The 14,590-nt window shown below is 44.8% G+C and overlaps 1 protein-coding gene across 5 annotated transcripts in view; it reads right to left on the reverse strand.

Moving 5' to 3' along the window:
* Positions 1-14,590, reverse strand: part of TSNARE1 (t-SNARE domain containing 1) — a 291,135-nt gene that overhangs the window by 225,405 nt on the left and 51,140 nt on the right. The window contains exon 1 of one of the 5 annotated variants that reach the window (XM_081951108.1): positions 9,480-9,634. The exons of the other annotated variants lie outside the window; for them this stretch is intronic. The gene's annotated coding sequence lies outside the window, so the exon portion shown is untranslated. Of the gene's footprint in view, positions 1-9,479; positions 9,635-14,590 lie in introns of those variants that run through there. 5 annotated transcript variants of the gene reach the window in all.

Here is a 14,590-nt window from a genome sequence, read left to right on the forward strand (position 1 = left end):
CCCTCTTCTTTGTGGCAACCCCTGAGATATTGGAACACTGTTATCCTGTCTCCCCTAGTCCTTCTTTCTCTTAAACTAGACATATCCAGTTCCTGAAACCGTTCTTCATATGTTTTAGTCTCCAGTCCCCTAATCATCTTTGTTGCTCTTCTCTGCACTCTTTCTAGAGTCTCCACATCTTATCTACATCGCAGTGACCAAAACTGAATGCAGTATTCCAAGTGTGGCCTTACCAAGGCATTATAAAGTGGTATTAACCCTTCATGTGATCTTGATTCTATCCCTCTGTTGATGCAGCCTAGAACTGTGTTGGCTTTTTGGCCATATTTAAGTGATTGTCCACTAGGACTCCAAGATCCCTCTCATAATGACTCCTATTGAGCCAAGTACCACCTATACATGACCTGTGAATCTGCTTTTTCTTGTCTAAATGTAGAATCCTACTTTTTTCTCCATTGAGTTGAAGAATGGTCCACTACTGAATCCTATATTTTGAAAAATGAGAATATAAAACTGAAGGAAACAAATATTTTAAAAAGAATCACAATCCAGATGGACTCCTTGCCAATTCCTCTAAAATATTGGGAAATCTGCTTGTCACAATGCTAATTCTTTCTTTCTTACTTACTTTTTTTCTTTCTCTTTCTCTCTTTCTCTTTCTTTCTTTTTCTTTCTTTCTTTCTCTTTTTCTTTATTTCTTTTTCTTCCTGTCTTTCTTTCTTTCTCTTTCTTTCTTTTTTTCTTTTTTTCTTTCTTTCTTTCTTTCTTTCTTTCTTTCTTTCTTTCTTTCTTTCTTTCTCCCCCCCTCTCTCTCTTTCTTTCTACAAACCTGGATAAAAAGAGCTTTATGCAGTTGCTCATTGCATTTGATTTGAGTTTTCTAGAACCACAAATGTCATCTGGTTAAATAGGCATTTGGAGATTTAAAAAACCCACAAAAACCTTCTATTTGTGAGGAACAGAAATATAAACTCAACATAACTTTCCCTGCCTCTGAAAAGGTAAATAGTTCTTCAGAGGTAAAAGGCTAAAACGAAAAGGTAAAAGACTTTTGTTTCTGAAGAAGATGCGTTCGGAAATGGGAGGAGGTTACAGCTTTTCATTCAACAATAACACACTCACTAAAACAACAGATTTGGCAGAGGTTTGTAAAATTTAAAGACCCATCTGCTTCTTTATAGATAGGTCCTCGACCTACGACCACAATAGAGCCCAAAATTTTCATCACTGAGTGTCTGAAATGGTCTAGCGTCTCCTTCAAGGGGTTGGACTAGCACCTAGCAATAATCCTTTATAGTGCTTCACAGCCCTCTCTAAGCGGTTTGCAGAGTCAGCTTATTTGCCCCCCAAAATCTGAGTCCTCATTTTACTGACCTCGGAAGGACGCAAGGCTGAGTCAACCTTGAGCCTGGTGAGATTTGAACTACCAAACTGCAGCTAGCAGTCAGCTGAAGTAGCCTGCAGTACTGCACTCTAACCACTGCGCCACCACGGCCCTTCCTTCCTTCCTTCCTTCCTTCCTTCCTTCCTTCCTTCCTTCCTTCCTTCCTTCCTTCCTTCCTTCCTTCCTTCCTTCCTTCCTTCCACTAGTCCTAGCACTTAGACTTATATACCACTTCATAGTGCTTTGCAGCCCTCTCTAAGTGCTTTACAGAGTCAGCCTCTTGCCCCCAACAATCTGGGTCCTCATTTTACTGACCTTGGAAGGCTGAGTCAATTGTCAGCCAGTCAGGATTGAACTCCTGGCAGTCGGCAGAGTCAGCTTGCAATGCTGCATTCTAAGCATTACGCCACTACGGATTCCTTCTTCTTGTTTCCTTTCCTTCTCATCTTCCTTCCTTCCTTCCTTCCTTCCTTCCTTCCTTCCTTCCTTCCTTCCTTCCTTCCTTCCTTCCTTCCTTCATTCCCAATACTTCGCAGACATATACTACTTCACAGTGCTTTACAGCCCTCTCTAAGTAGTTTACAGAGTCAGCCTCTTGCCCCCAACAATCTGGGTCCTCATTTTACCCATCTCGGAAGGACGGAAGGCGGAGTCAACCTTGAGCCTGATGAGATTTGAACTGCCAAACTGCAGCTAGCAGTCAGCTGAAGTAGCCTGCAGTACTGCACTCTAATTACAAAGAAGGAAGGAAGGAAGGAAGGAAGGAAGGAAGGAAGGAAGGAAGGAAGGAAGGAAGAAGAAAGGAAGGAAATGAAAATGGAAGGAAGGAAGGAAGGAGAGAGACAGAAGAAAGGACAATAGCATTTAGACTTTATATACCGCTTCACAGTCCTTTCCAGCCCTCTCTAAGCGGTTTACAGAGTCAGCCTATTTGCCCCCAACAATCTGGGTCCTCATTACTGCACTCTAACCACGGTGCCACACCTCGGCTCGACTAGAAGACCTCCAAGGTCCCTTCCAGCTCTATTCTCATTCAGCAACACCCCCCTGCTCCCTGTGCGAGGAGAGTCACCCAACTCCATTACATCCTGTTGAACTCATTCCGTCTTGTTGATTTATCAGGAGGAGGACTGTTAAGTTCTCAAGCGTGGCCAAGCAGAATTGCTCCTGTGCATTTGAAGGCCCCATAAAGGGATTTTATGTTTCATATCATTGCAGTGGACTGACCCTTTGCTCCGTTTCTCTCGGTTCTGTTGAGTTATCATTCATTACCTATGACTCCCTGCTCCATTAACTACCTGGATATCTTTCTTTGCCACTTGGTTTTTTTAAAAAAAAAAAACCCTTTTCCCCTCTGTAAAATTGAATTAAGCTTCTAAAAAGGAAAAGCTATTTTCAGGATTTGAGGAAAGAGAGATCCCTGGATAACTTAAAAGGAAAAAAATGGCTCTTTGTACTTAAAAGAATAAATTGAGTAGGTTTGTGCCTTCAGGTGATTCTCCACTCCTGCTGTCGGCCTATAAGTTAACAGATCTAACAGAAGATATCTAAGAGAATACTAGAGTTGGAAAGGACCTTGGAGGTCATCTAGTCCAACCCCTGTTTAAGCACCAGACCCTGTACCGTTTGAGACAAACGGTTGTCCAATCTCCTCTTAAAGACTTCCAGTGTTGGGGCATTCACAACTTCTGGAGGCAAGCTGTTCCACTGATTAATTGTTCTAACTATCAGGACATTTCTCCTTAGTTCTAGGTTGCTTCTCTCCTTGATTAGTTTCCACCCATTGCTTCTTGTCCACCCTCAGGTGCTTTGGAGAATAGCTTGACTCCCTCTTCTTTGTGGCAGCCCCTGAGATATCAGAATATTGCTATCCTGTCACTTCTAAGCCTTCTTTTAATTAAACTAGACATACCCAATTCCTGCAACCATTCTGTTATAGCAGGGGTGTCAAACTCAAGACCTGTGGGCCATCCATCAGTCCTCAGATGGAGAGTCAACAGCCCCCAGGTCTGGAGGTGGCTGATGAGGAAGAGGAGGAACAGCTGGGTCCAATGCCTGACACGTGGATACACAGAAGGCAGAGGAGAGGAGAGCAGTGGAAATCTGTGGGCCGGTCCTTGGGACAGAAGATCCACCGCTGCTATAGAAGTCCCACCCTAGCTCTGGGGATAAAAGCTAGGGGCGGAAATGAATAGGTGTGGCAGAAACTATTCATCTCCCTGCCAGTTCGCCAGTGACAGCCTGCAGTTCCGAATCCTGTTGGAAATTGCCAGAATTCTTCTTGGAATCTGCAGCATCTTCTGTGTGTGTGTGTGTCTTTGCTGCTGGAAGAAAGCAAGCGCACCTTCCAGGACTTCCTTTGCAAGGGGGGCGGGGAGAGACAGAGAGACTCCTGGTGTTTTGGGCCAGTTCAGAGGGAAAGGGAGCGAGAATCACTTTCCACAGGACTTAGAGAATCTGTAGCCTGCCATGAGCCGCAGGCCACTTCTGCTGACTGCCAGCACTTTGGCAGTTCGAATCTCACCAGGCTCAAGGTTGACTCCACCTTCCCTCCTTCCGAGGTGGGTCAAATGAGGAGCCAGATTGTTGGGGACAAGAGGCTGACTCTGTAAACCGCTTAGAGAGGGATGTAAAAGAACTATGAAGTGGTATAGAAGTTGAAGTGCTATTGCTATTCCTTCCTTCCTTCCTTCTTTCCTTCCTTCTTTCCTTCCCTCTTTCCTTCCTTCCTTCCTTCCAGAATGCAGGACTGTAGACTAACTCTACTGACTGTCAGGAGTTTGATCCTGATGGGGTCAAGGTTGACTCATCCTTCTGTCCTTCCGAGGTGCGTAAAATGAGGACCCAGATTGTTGGGGACAAGAGGCTGACTTTGTAAACCGCTTAGAGAGGGCTGTAAAAGAACTAGGAAGCGGTATAGAAGTTGAAGTGCTATTGCTATTCCTTCCTTCCTTCTTTCCTTCTTTCCTTCCTTCCTTCTTTCCTTCCTTCCTTCTTTCCTTCCTTCCTTCCTTCTTTCCTTCCTTCCTTCTTTCCTTCCTTCCTTCTTTCCTTCCTTCCTTCTTTCCTTCCTTCCTTCCAGAATGCAGGACTGCAGATTAACTCTATTGACTGCCAGGAGTTTGATCCTGATGGGGTCAAGGTTGACTCATCCTTCTGTCCTTCCGAGGTGGGTCAAATGAGGAGCCAGATTGTTGTAAAGCTGAAAAGCACTGTGAAGCAGTGTATAAGTCTAAATGCTATCACTATTGCCGTCAGAGAGCAGCTGCTGGCATTCCTAATAAAGGGAACATTTTGTTTGGATTATATTTAACGTTGCATATTTTAACGGCAGCAAGAGTGGTCTTTGCACAAAACTGGAAAAACAAAAGAGATTCCCCCGGAACAAGAAATAATAAAGAAGATACTGATGTTTGCAGAAATGGACAGGCTGACTCTAGAGCTCAGATAAAATGGGGGAGACGGAATATCACGAAATCTGGGACAAATGATACCAATGGTTAGAAACGAAGGGAAAAGGTCAGGACAGAAAAAGACGGATAAGTTAAGAACTGGAAAATATGGTATTAATATTGTACGCTAGGTAGGAATTGGATATACAATACAATACAATACAATACAATAGTAGAGTTGGAAGGGACCTTGGAGGTCTTCTAGTCCAACCCCCTGCCTAGGCAGGAAACCCTATACCGTTTTAGACAGATGGCAATCCAACATCTTCTTAAAGACTTCCAGTGTTGGGGCATTCACAACTTCTGGAGGCAATTTCTGTTCCACTGATTAATTGTTCTAACTGTCAGGAAGTTTCTCCTCAATTCTAAGTTGCTTCTCTCCTTGATTAGTTTCCACCCATTGCTTCTTGTCCTGCCCTCAGGTGCCTTGGAAAATAGTTTGACTCCCTCTTCATTACATATGTATATGTAATGATAGTAACTGCATAATGTAAGGGATTAATGGGTAGGTAATTTGACTGACCACACATACCTATGTGATGGATGCAAACTTTTCTTGTTGAAAGATCAAAAAACTCCATGGAAATGACTATGCCAGAAACGTCGCACTATGTCCAAAGTTTTTAAAGTTTACGTAATCGAACTTTTTTTTTAAAAAAAAGTAACTTCTAAGGGTTTGTCGTGTTTGGGAGACGAGTCAGAACACTTGGTGGGGGGGGGGTGTCCTTTCTCTCCCCTGCGTGTTGTGCAGCGATCTTGTCCTCAACACTTGTGGGTACCTTTCTGCCTGAATTGTTCACGTAGGTACCTGCTTTGCAGTTGTTTAGCTTGCTGGGTATTATCTGGGTGGGAGGCAGTTTTCCTGGCAGATCGGCGGTTGAGTCACGCAGGAGTTTTGATTCTGTGCTACTCTCTTTAGACACACACACACACACACACGAGAGAGAGAGAAACGCTAGCACAGAAGTGTTCCCACTGCAAACTTTAAGGTTCTCCATTCTATAAATGGCCTTGACATTTTTCCTCGGCTAATTGATTCAACAACCAAAAAAAAGGAAGATGGAAAGGGAGTGAGGAATAATTAAGGGTGGTTCTATTCCCCCCCCTCCTCCTTCTTCTTTTAATGTTGCTAAGGTGCTTTTCTACAGATCTTTGGGAACGCGGTTTTGCCACGGACCGACAGCCCTGCCAAGGAAATTTGTGGAAGAGGACGTCAAGCGGTGGGAAGGGAAATGTAAGAAATAGCTCTAGAAGTGGGAAAGTGGATTGCGCCGCTTCCCCTTCAGGAAAAAAGTATTTTTACATGGGGAAGAAAAGTTTGGAATCCGAGAAAAGAATCCATCACCTTCTTATTGGTTAAAAAAAAAAAAAGAAATATGTTTGTGTGGTGGGAGTTAGAAGAAGAAGAAGAGAAATGGGATAACACAGGGAGACGGACGGAGGGAGGGAGGGAGGGAGGGAGGGAGGAGGAGGAGGAGGAGGAGGAGGAAGAAGACGACAACAGCTATGGGGTCCTTGGCACTCTCTGGCTTTGGTTTTCTTGCAGGTGTTTCATGACCCAATTAGGGAACATCATCAGTGCAAGAAGGGAGTGGGGTTTGCAGAAGGAAGGAGCTAGAAGGAAGGAGGAGGAGGAAGAAGAGGAGGAGGAGGATCGTAGGGTTCTTGGTGTTCTCTGAGCTTGCCTGCTTCCTTTCAGACGTTCCATGACCCAACTTTGTAACACACACACACACACACACACACACACACACACACACACAGCAGAATACAACTCACAGTGAAGACAAGAACTTCCTAACCCAATAAATCGTATTAACACTCAGTCCTATTGCACCAGTGTGAACATGCTACAAGTTTCACCGGTCCCCGCAAGTCCATTGTACAACGTAGTTATGATGTTATTTCGCATTCAGGAGTCTGACAGTCCATATTGCAGATGGGAGGAGCCAGAAGGGAGGAGGAGGAGGGGGGGGGATTGTGGGGTCCTTGGTGCTCTCTGAGCTTGCCTGCTTTCTTGCAGATGGTTCATGAACCAACTTTGTAACATCCTGGTCATAAGTCGTGGTTTTTTTCTTTTCTTTTCTTGCAGATGTTGCATGACCCAACATGGTAACATCAGCAATGCTAGAAAGGAGTGAGTTTGTGGAAAGGGGGGAGGAGGAGGAGGAGGAGGAGGAGGAGGACTGTAAAGTCTTTGTTGCTCTCTAAGCATAATTGTTTTCTTGCAGACATTTCATGACCCAACATAGTAACATCATCAGTACTAGAAAGGAGTGGTCCTTGTGGAAAGGAGGAAGAGGAGGAGGGAGTGGATGAGGACTGTGGGGTCGTTGGTGCTCTCTGAGCTTGCCGGCTTTCTTGCAGACGTTTCATGAACCAACTTTGTAACATCATCAGTGCTAAAAGGGAGTGGGGCTTGCAGAATGGAGGAGCTAGATGGGAGGAGGAGGAGGAGGAGGAGGAGGAGGAGGAGGAGGAGGAGGAGGAGGAGGAGGAGGAGGAGGAGGAGGAGGAGGAGGAGGAGCTGTTTAGAAGGCAGTAACTCAATTTCCCAAAGAAGCATCTTGCCTTAAGTTGGCATAACTACATTTGAAACTGTAGAATTGACTTTATAAAATAGAAATGCATAAGGACCAATGTGAGAGAAGAAAATGTCAAGGGAAAAAGTTCTGATCCAGCCCACTCCTTGGTATTTCCAACTGCAAACCAGGTTCTTTTTCTAGTGCCAAATATCCTTTGAAGGGCATTCTATAACAGGAAGGCTAACGCTGCCCGTGACGTGTCTCCAAAGGGTTTTTTAATCGGCAGAGAGTTATTGATTCCCAGGACACCGAGAATTTGTTCCACGTTTCTCAGAATGGTGGTTTTCACAGAATAAGAGGAGAACTGAGTTGGAAGGGACCTGGGAGATCTTCTAGTCCAACCCCCTATTCTGAGGGACCCTATTCTGTTTCTCCAATCTCTTCTTCAAAACTTCCAGCGTTGGATCACTCACAACTTCTGGAGGCAAGTTGTTCCACTGATTCATTGCTGTCATTATTAGGATTTTTTCCCCCTTAGTTCTAGGTAGCTTCTCTCCTTGCTTAGTTTCCATCCATTGTTTCTTGTCCTGCCTTAGGGTATTTTGGAGAATAGGTTGAACTCCCTCTTCTCTGTGAAAGCCCCTCAAATAATAGACTCAAGATCCAAGGCACCCGAGGGCAGAACAAGAAGCAACGGGTGGAAACTAATCAAGGAGAGAAGCAACTTAGAACTGAGGAGAAATTTCCTGACAGTTAGAACAATTAATCAGTGGAACAGAAATTGCCTCCAGAAGTTGTGAATGCCCCAACACTGGAAGTCTTAAGAAGATGTTGGATAGCTATTTGTCTGAAACGTTTCCTGCCTAGGCAAGGGGTTGGACTAGAAGACCTCCAAGGTCCCTTCCAACTCTGCTATTGTATTGTATTGTATTGCATGATAGCAGTGCTCCAATAGCTGAGGGGCTGCCACAGAGAAGAGGGGCTCAAGCTACTTTCCAAGGCATACAAGGAATAAAGGATGGAAAATGATCAAGGAGCAATTCAACCTAAAAATAAGGAGAAATTTTTGAGACAGTGAGAACAATCAACCAATGGAATAGCTTGCTTTCAGAAGTTGTGCAAGCTTCATCACTGGAAGCTTTCAAAAAGAGACTGGACTGCCATCTGTCAGAAATGGGGTCTCCTGCTTGAGCGAGGGGGTTGGACTTGATGACCTACAAGGTCCCTTCCAATTCTATTGACAGACTTGAAAGCTGAGCCCTATCTAACAAAATGAAATTCAATGTAGAGAAAAGTCAAGTCTTACACTTAGGCAAGAAAAAAACCAAAAGGACAGATATATAGATTGGGTGAAACCAGGCTTAGTAGCAGTGACTGTGAGAGGGATCTTGGAGTCTTAGTGGACAACCAATTAAATATCAGCCAGCAGTATGCAGGGGCAGCCAAAAATGCCAATGCAATCCTACGTTGCATTAACAGAGGGATACAATCAAGATCAAATCAGGTACTAATATCACTCTGTAAAGCCTTAACAAGACACAGTTTTGGTCACCACACTATAAAAAGATGTGGAGACTCTAGAAAGAGTGCAGAGAAGAGCAACCAAGATGATTAGGGCACTGGAGGATAAAACATACGATGAACAGTTGCAGGAACTGGGCCTGGCTAGTCTAGTGAAGAGAAGGACCAGGGAAGACATGATAGCATCTTTGAATATTTGAGGGGCTGCTATAGAAATGAGGAGCTCAAACTATTTTCCAAAACACCCAATGACCAGAGAAGAAATAATGGATGGGAACTGATCAAGAAGAGATTCAACCTAGAAATAAGGAGAAATTTCCTGACAGTGAGAGCAATCAACCCATGGAACAGAAATTGCCTTCGGAAGTTGTGGGAGCTTCATCAGTGAAAGATTTCAAGAAGAGACTGCATTATCCTTTGTCAGAAATGGCGTAGGGTCTCCTGCTTGGGCAGGGAGTTGGACTAGATGACCTACAAGGTCCCTTCCCATTCTGTTAAATCTGTTAAATGTTGGAAGACATCAGCTGCCTCTTATCTGGCCATCACCTAGACTGCTGTTCTTATCCTTCTCTTTCTGTCCCTTCAGGACATTCTCACCATTACAAGATCAAAGTTTGGAGAACTTCTGTTCTGGTTCCTGGTCCTTTGTTGCAAATGGTCCCCCCCATCTTGAGTTTTCTCTGTTCTCTGCTTTGACTCCAGTTCCACGTTCAAACCTTGGCTTAGCAAAGTCCTGAAACTTATTTCTCCATCAGGGTTTGAGTTGGGTCCCTTAGTTTTGCTTCTGCCTGGTTCTTCCTCCTGCTCTTCTGATCCTCTGAAGAGGACGAGTCCAGCTTGGCCAGGATCAATCCTCCTTGTAATCCTGCAGGAATTCAGAGAAGTTGAATCAATGTCTTCGGTCCTTGGAGAGAGGCAATTTCAGACCACAACCAGCAACAGCTGCACAAGGTATATAAAGATATATCTGTTGCTAGGCAACAAATCCTCACTCAAATTAGCCTCCCATAGATTACCTTAATGTAAAGATGCGCTCTCAATCGTGTCTCCTATCCCTCAGAAAACATTGCCTGGCAAAGATGGTCAGAGTCCGTTGGTCACCGAAGATGTTGGCAAAAGTTAACATCTCACTCAAGGTTTCTCTAAGATACACTTACCAGAGTAACATTGGAGGGGACCTTGTAGGTCATCTAGTCCAACCCCCTCCCGCCCAAGCGGGAGACCTTACACCATTTCTGACAGACAGCAGTCCAATCTCTTCTTGAAAGCTTCCAGGGATGAAGCTCCCACAACTTCTGAAGGTAACTTCTGTTCCATTGGTTGGTTGTTCTCACTGCCAGAAATCCCTCCTTATTTCTAGGTTGAATCTCTCCTTGGGCAGTTTCCATCCGTTGTTCCTTGTCTGGCCTTCAGGTGCTTTGGAGAATAGCAATAAACACAAATAAACCCTCTTCCTTCTGCCATCCTGGTTTCCTTTTTATGGAAGGACATCCATCCAACCTACAACCACTCTGGATTGGTACATATTTCTGACTTGACACCTTCTCCAATATGTACATCTGTTGTGTAACAGAGGGTTCTGCTTCAGTTTTCCAAAGAAGAAGACGAGGAGGAGGAGGAGGAGGAGGAGGAGGAGGAGGAGGAGGAGGGGGGGGGAGGAGGAGGAGGAGGAGGAGGAGGAGGAGGAGGAGGAGGAGGAGGAGGAGGAGGAGGAGGAGGAGGAGGAGGAGGAGGAGGAGGAGGAGGAGGGACTGTATGCCGGCAAGCCATCTTTTATTTTGGACTTCAGGCTTGCAACACTTTCTACTGTCTATTTTCTATTGTGGGAAAATGGGAGGGCGGATTATATGGAGTTGGATGATGTGTAGCCATAATAACATTCTTCTTAGAAAGCCAAGGTCATCTTTATCTCTGCACCTGGCCGGAACTGGATGGGTAGAAGCTGCCAGTGTGGCAGTGGGAAATTGGACCATGTGGTGGACTTGTGGGTGTGGGGGGCAAGATCTTGAACTTTCAACCGGGTGGGGAAAACCAGGAAGCTTTCAGATTCAGGTTTTCCCAAGTGTGCCAACATGCCTCTCTAAATAAATTGGAACTTTCAGAAATACTTTGCCTTGGACTCTGATTTATTTTTGGATGCTATTTGGAATCCTGACAGGGTCCTCTCTGAACTTGGTTGTCTTCTTGCAATTTGGTAACATCATCAGTGTTAGAAGGAAATGGGATTTAGTGGGGGGGGGGAGGAGGAGGAGGAGGAGGAGGAGGAGGAGGAGGAGGAGGAGGAGGAGGAGGGAGGAAGACTGTGAGGTCCTTGGTGCTCTCTGAGATTGGTTGTTTTCTTGCAAACATTTCGTGACCCAACTTGGTAACATCAACAGTGTTAGAAGGGAGTGGGATTTAGGTGGGAGAGGAGGAGCAAGAGGAAGAGGAGGGAGGGGAGGAGGAGGGGCAGGAGAAGGAGCTTTTCTGTGCACACCACAGACATCAGGTTTCAAAAAGCCTAAACCACACACAATTGAGGTGATTTTTCAGCATTCATGCCCAAAAGGTAGGGAGGTTGAGCACCGAAATTTGCATTGTTTCTCATTAACACCTCCTTGTGTGATGCTAATTAGGAAGGCAACAAAAGTACATCTTTCTTTTTTTAAAAAAATAGCCTTTTGATTTTTTTTTTCCTGAAGGCTCAATGTTTTTGTGTGTTTATTGTTCTCTCTCGTAGGCCACCACTACTATCATAGGAGCCTCAGTTTCACCGATAGGTTTCTTGGCCCGCCTGCCGCAGAATGGCACATGGGATGGTTAAATAGAAAAATTAATTATTATAATTAATAAACACACGTGGAGCTTAGCTAACACAAGCGCACCGATGCCTTGCAGTCTGCAATTACATAATTGAGAAGAACTCAAGATAGTAAGAGCAATTACGTCTTCATAGTGTCAATGCAGAAATTCCTTAACACCCCTATTTATGCCGGCGTCAAGCTTCATTTAAAACTGGGAGGTGGTGCGGAAAGTCCTCGACTTCCGACCACAATGGAGAGCCCTGAATTTCTGTCAAAGCAAGACATGTGTTAAGTGCGCCCCGTTTTATGACCTTTATCGCCACAATTCTTAAGTGAATCACTGCAGTTGATAAGTTATTGACACTCTGGTTAAGTGAATATGGCGTTGTGGTACCCCACTGCTTACTTCCCTCCTTGTAGATATATATACCATCTATCTATCTATCTATCTATCTATCTATCTATCTATCTATCTATCTATCTATCTATCTATCTATCATCTATCTATCTATCTATCATCATCTATCTATCTATCTATCTATCATCTATCTATCTATCATCTATCTATCTATCATCTATCTATCTATCTATCTATCTATCTATCATCTATCTATCTATCTATCATCTATCTATCTATCTATCTATCTATCTATCTATCTATCTATCTATCTATCTATCATCTATCTATCTATCTATCATCATCTATCTATCTATCTATCTATCTATCATCTATCTATCTATCATCTATCTATCTATCATCTATCTATCTATCTATCTATCTATCTATCATCTATCTATCTATCTATCATCTATCTATCATCTATCTATCTATCTATCTATCTATCTATCTATCTATCTATCTATCTATCTATCTATCTATCATCTATCTATCGGTGTGTGTGTGTGTGTGTTCCAGCATAACTCTGGCACACCTCAAACAATTTCAACCAAACTTGGTACGCAGATGGCTTAGTCTCTGGAAACAAATACTGTGGGGGTAAGACACCGCTAAAACCCCTCGGGGTGTGTGTTCTGTTAAGATGCAGCCTGTTGTGCCTTAAAATGGCTTCTACTATACTGCCGTACAATGGCTTCTACTGTGCAGCACAGTGGAGTTGTCACAGTAATTGCTTCACAGTACTCCACAAGGGGGCTCCCTCTGGCAAGGGGGGGGGGGGAATCCAACATTAGAAATTACATTTGGTCCGGACATTTTCCCTCTATAAATAAATACCCAGGCAACACCGGGTTATCAGCTAGTTTACCTATACCAAGGGTGTCAAACTGAAGGCCCGGGAGCTGGATCCAGGCTACGGGGTGCTGAGATCTGGCTCGCAGGATCGCCCTGGAAATAGCAAAGAACCAGCCCGTGGCACCTCTGTCAGAAAAAAACAGAACTCAGAAGGTCCCTCCCGAGCTCCATTTTCACTGGCAAAGGGTTACAGGAGGCCATCACAGCTGAAAACGGAGCTCGGAAGCCCTTTTCTGCAGGCAGAGCACTTGGGCCGCCACCGGTGCCCCCAACATGAGTGATGTTGAGCTGGCCACACCCATCTTGGCCATGCCCAAACACAAACACAACCCTGATACAGCCTTCAATGCAATTGAGCTTGACCCCTGATCTATACATACGCATGATGGCGAACCTATGGCACGCATGCCACAGGTGGCACATGGAGCCATTTCTTAGGGCACGCAACACATTGCCCTGTCAGCTCCAATGCGGATGCGCATGCTGGCCAGCTGATTTCAGCCTCCATTTTTGCCCGCTTTTTTTCACCCTCGCAATCCGTTTCCGAACTTTTGCACATTGATTGGTTTTTCGCCCTCCGGAGGCTTCAGGAGGCTTCTCTAAAGCCTCTGGAGGGAGACAAATGGCCCTACGGGCAACCCAGAACTTCGGGAATGGACTTTGGGGTTGCCCGTAAGGCCGCTTTTCTGCTTCCAGAGGTCGAAAAACGGCCCAACACGCAAACCGGAAGTCGGAAAATGGCCCTGGAGAGGGCGAAAAATGGGTCCACCGTGCCATCACATGCCAAAAGTGGGGGGGAGGGCAGGGAGGTTGCGTGCACATGCATGGGGGGAGGGAACGCACGTGCATGTCCCCCCTCCCCCCACTTTTGGCCCATGATGACAAAAAGGTTAGCCATCACTGATATTTACCATTTACACTAGGCTGGTTATTGCAGATCATGAAATCTGCAGGTGTTGGATTCTGGAAATAGTTCTCTTTTGTTGTCAATAAATTCATGTCAAATCTCAGAGTTCCTAGTTCAGAGCTATCCGTGCCTAAAATAAACCACAGCTAGATACCAGTTTTTTTCAAACATTCCATGGGCAACGTGGGAATAACCATGCCAACGGGCTGTATATATAGGTGGTTGCAATTCCAGAAGGTCTATTTGAGCACATGATCTTCAGAAGACTTTGGTGGTCTTCAAGCATCAGGGGTGAGAAATGTGATTCATCCTCAGCCCACCCAGCCAGGAAACATCCCAAAATGACGTGATAACAGACCTTGTTACTGAACCCTTACAGAGGTTCAGCTATTTTGGATTCAACAAGAACAACAACAACGACTGTTAGGATCAGGCATCCCAATGCAATTGTGTTGTCCTTTGCACATGAATATGGAACCACGTGAATGCATATGGGCTTGGATTCTGTGACTCTCTCGTGTGAAGCCATTGGGTCCCAGGGTAGCCAATCAAATTTCTGAAGAATGGAATGGAAGACTCTCAGGGTCTTTTAGGGTTGGGTTAAGGGGAAGGAAAGGAAAGGAAGGGAAGGGAAGGGAAGGGAAGGGAAGGGAGGAAGGAAGGAAGGAAGGAAGGAAGGAAGGAAGGAAGGAAGGAAGGAAGGAAGGAAGGAAGGAAGGAAGGAGATTGGTGAATGGGTGGGAGAGTGGATGAAATGATGGATGGA

This window comes from Natrix helvetica, assembly GCF_964273705.1.
Source record: "Natrix helvetica genome assembly, chromosome: 4".
NCBI classification, from domain to species: Eukaryota; Metazoa; Chordata; class Lepidosauria; order Squamata; family Natricidae; genus Natrix; species Natrix helvetica.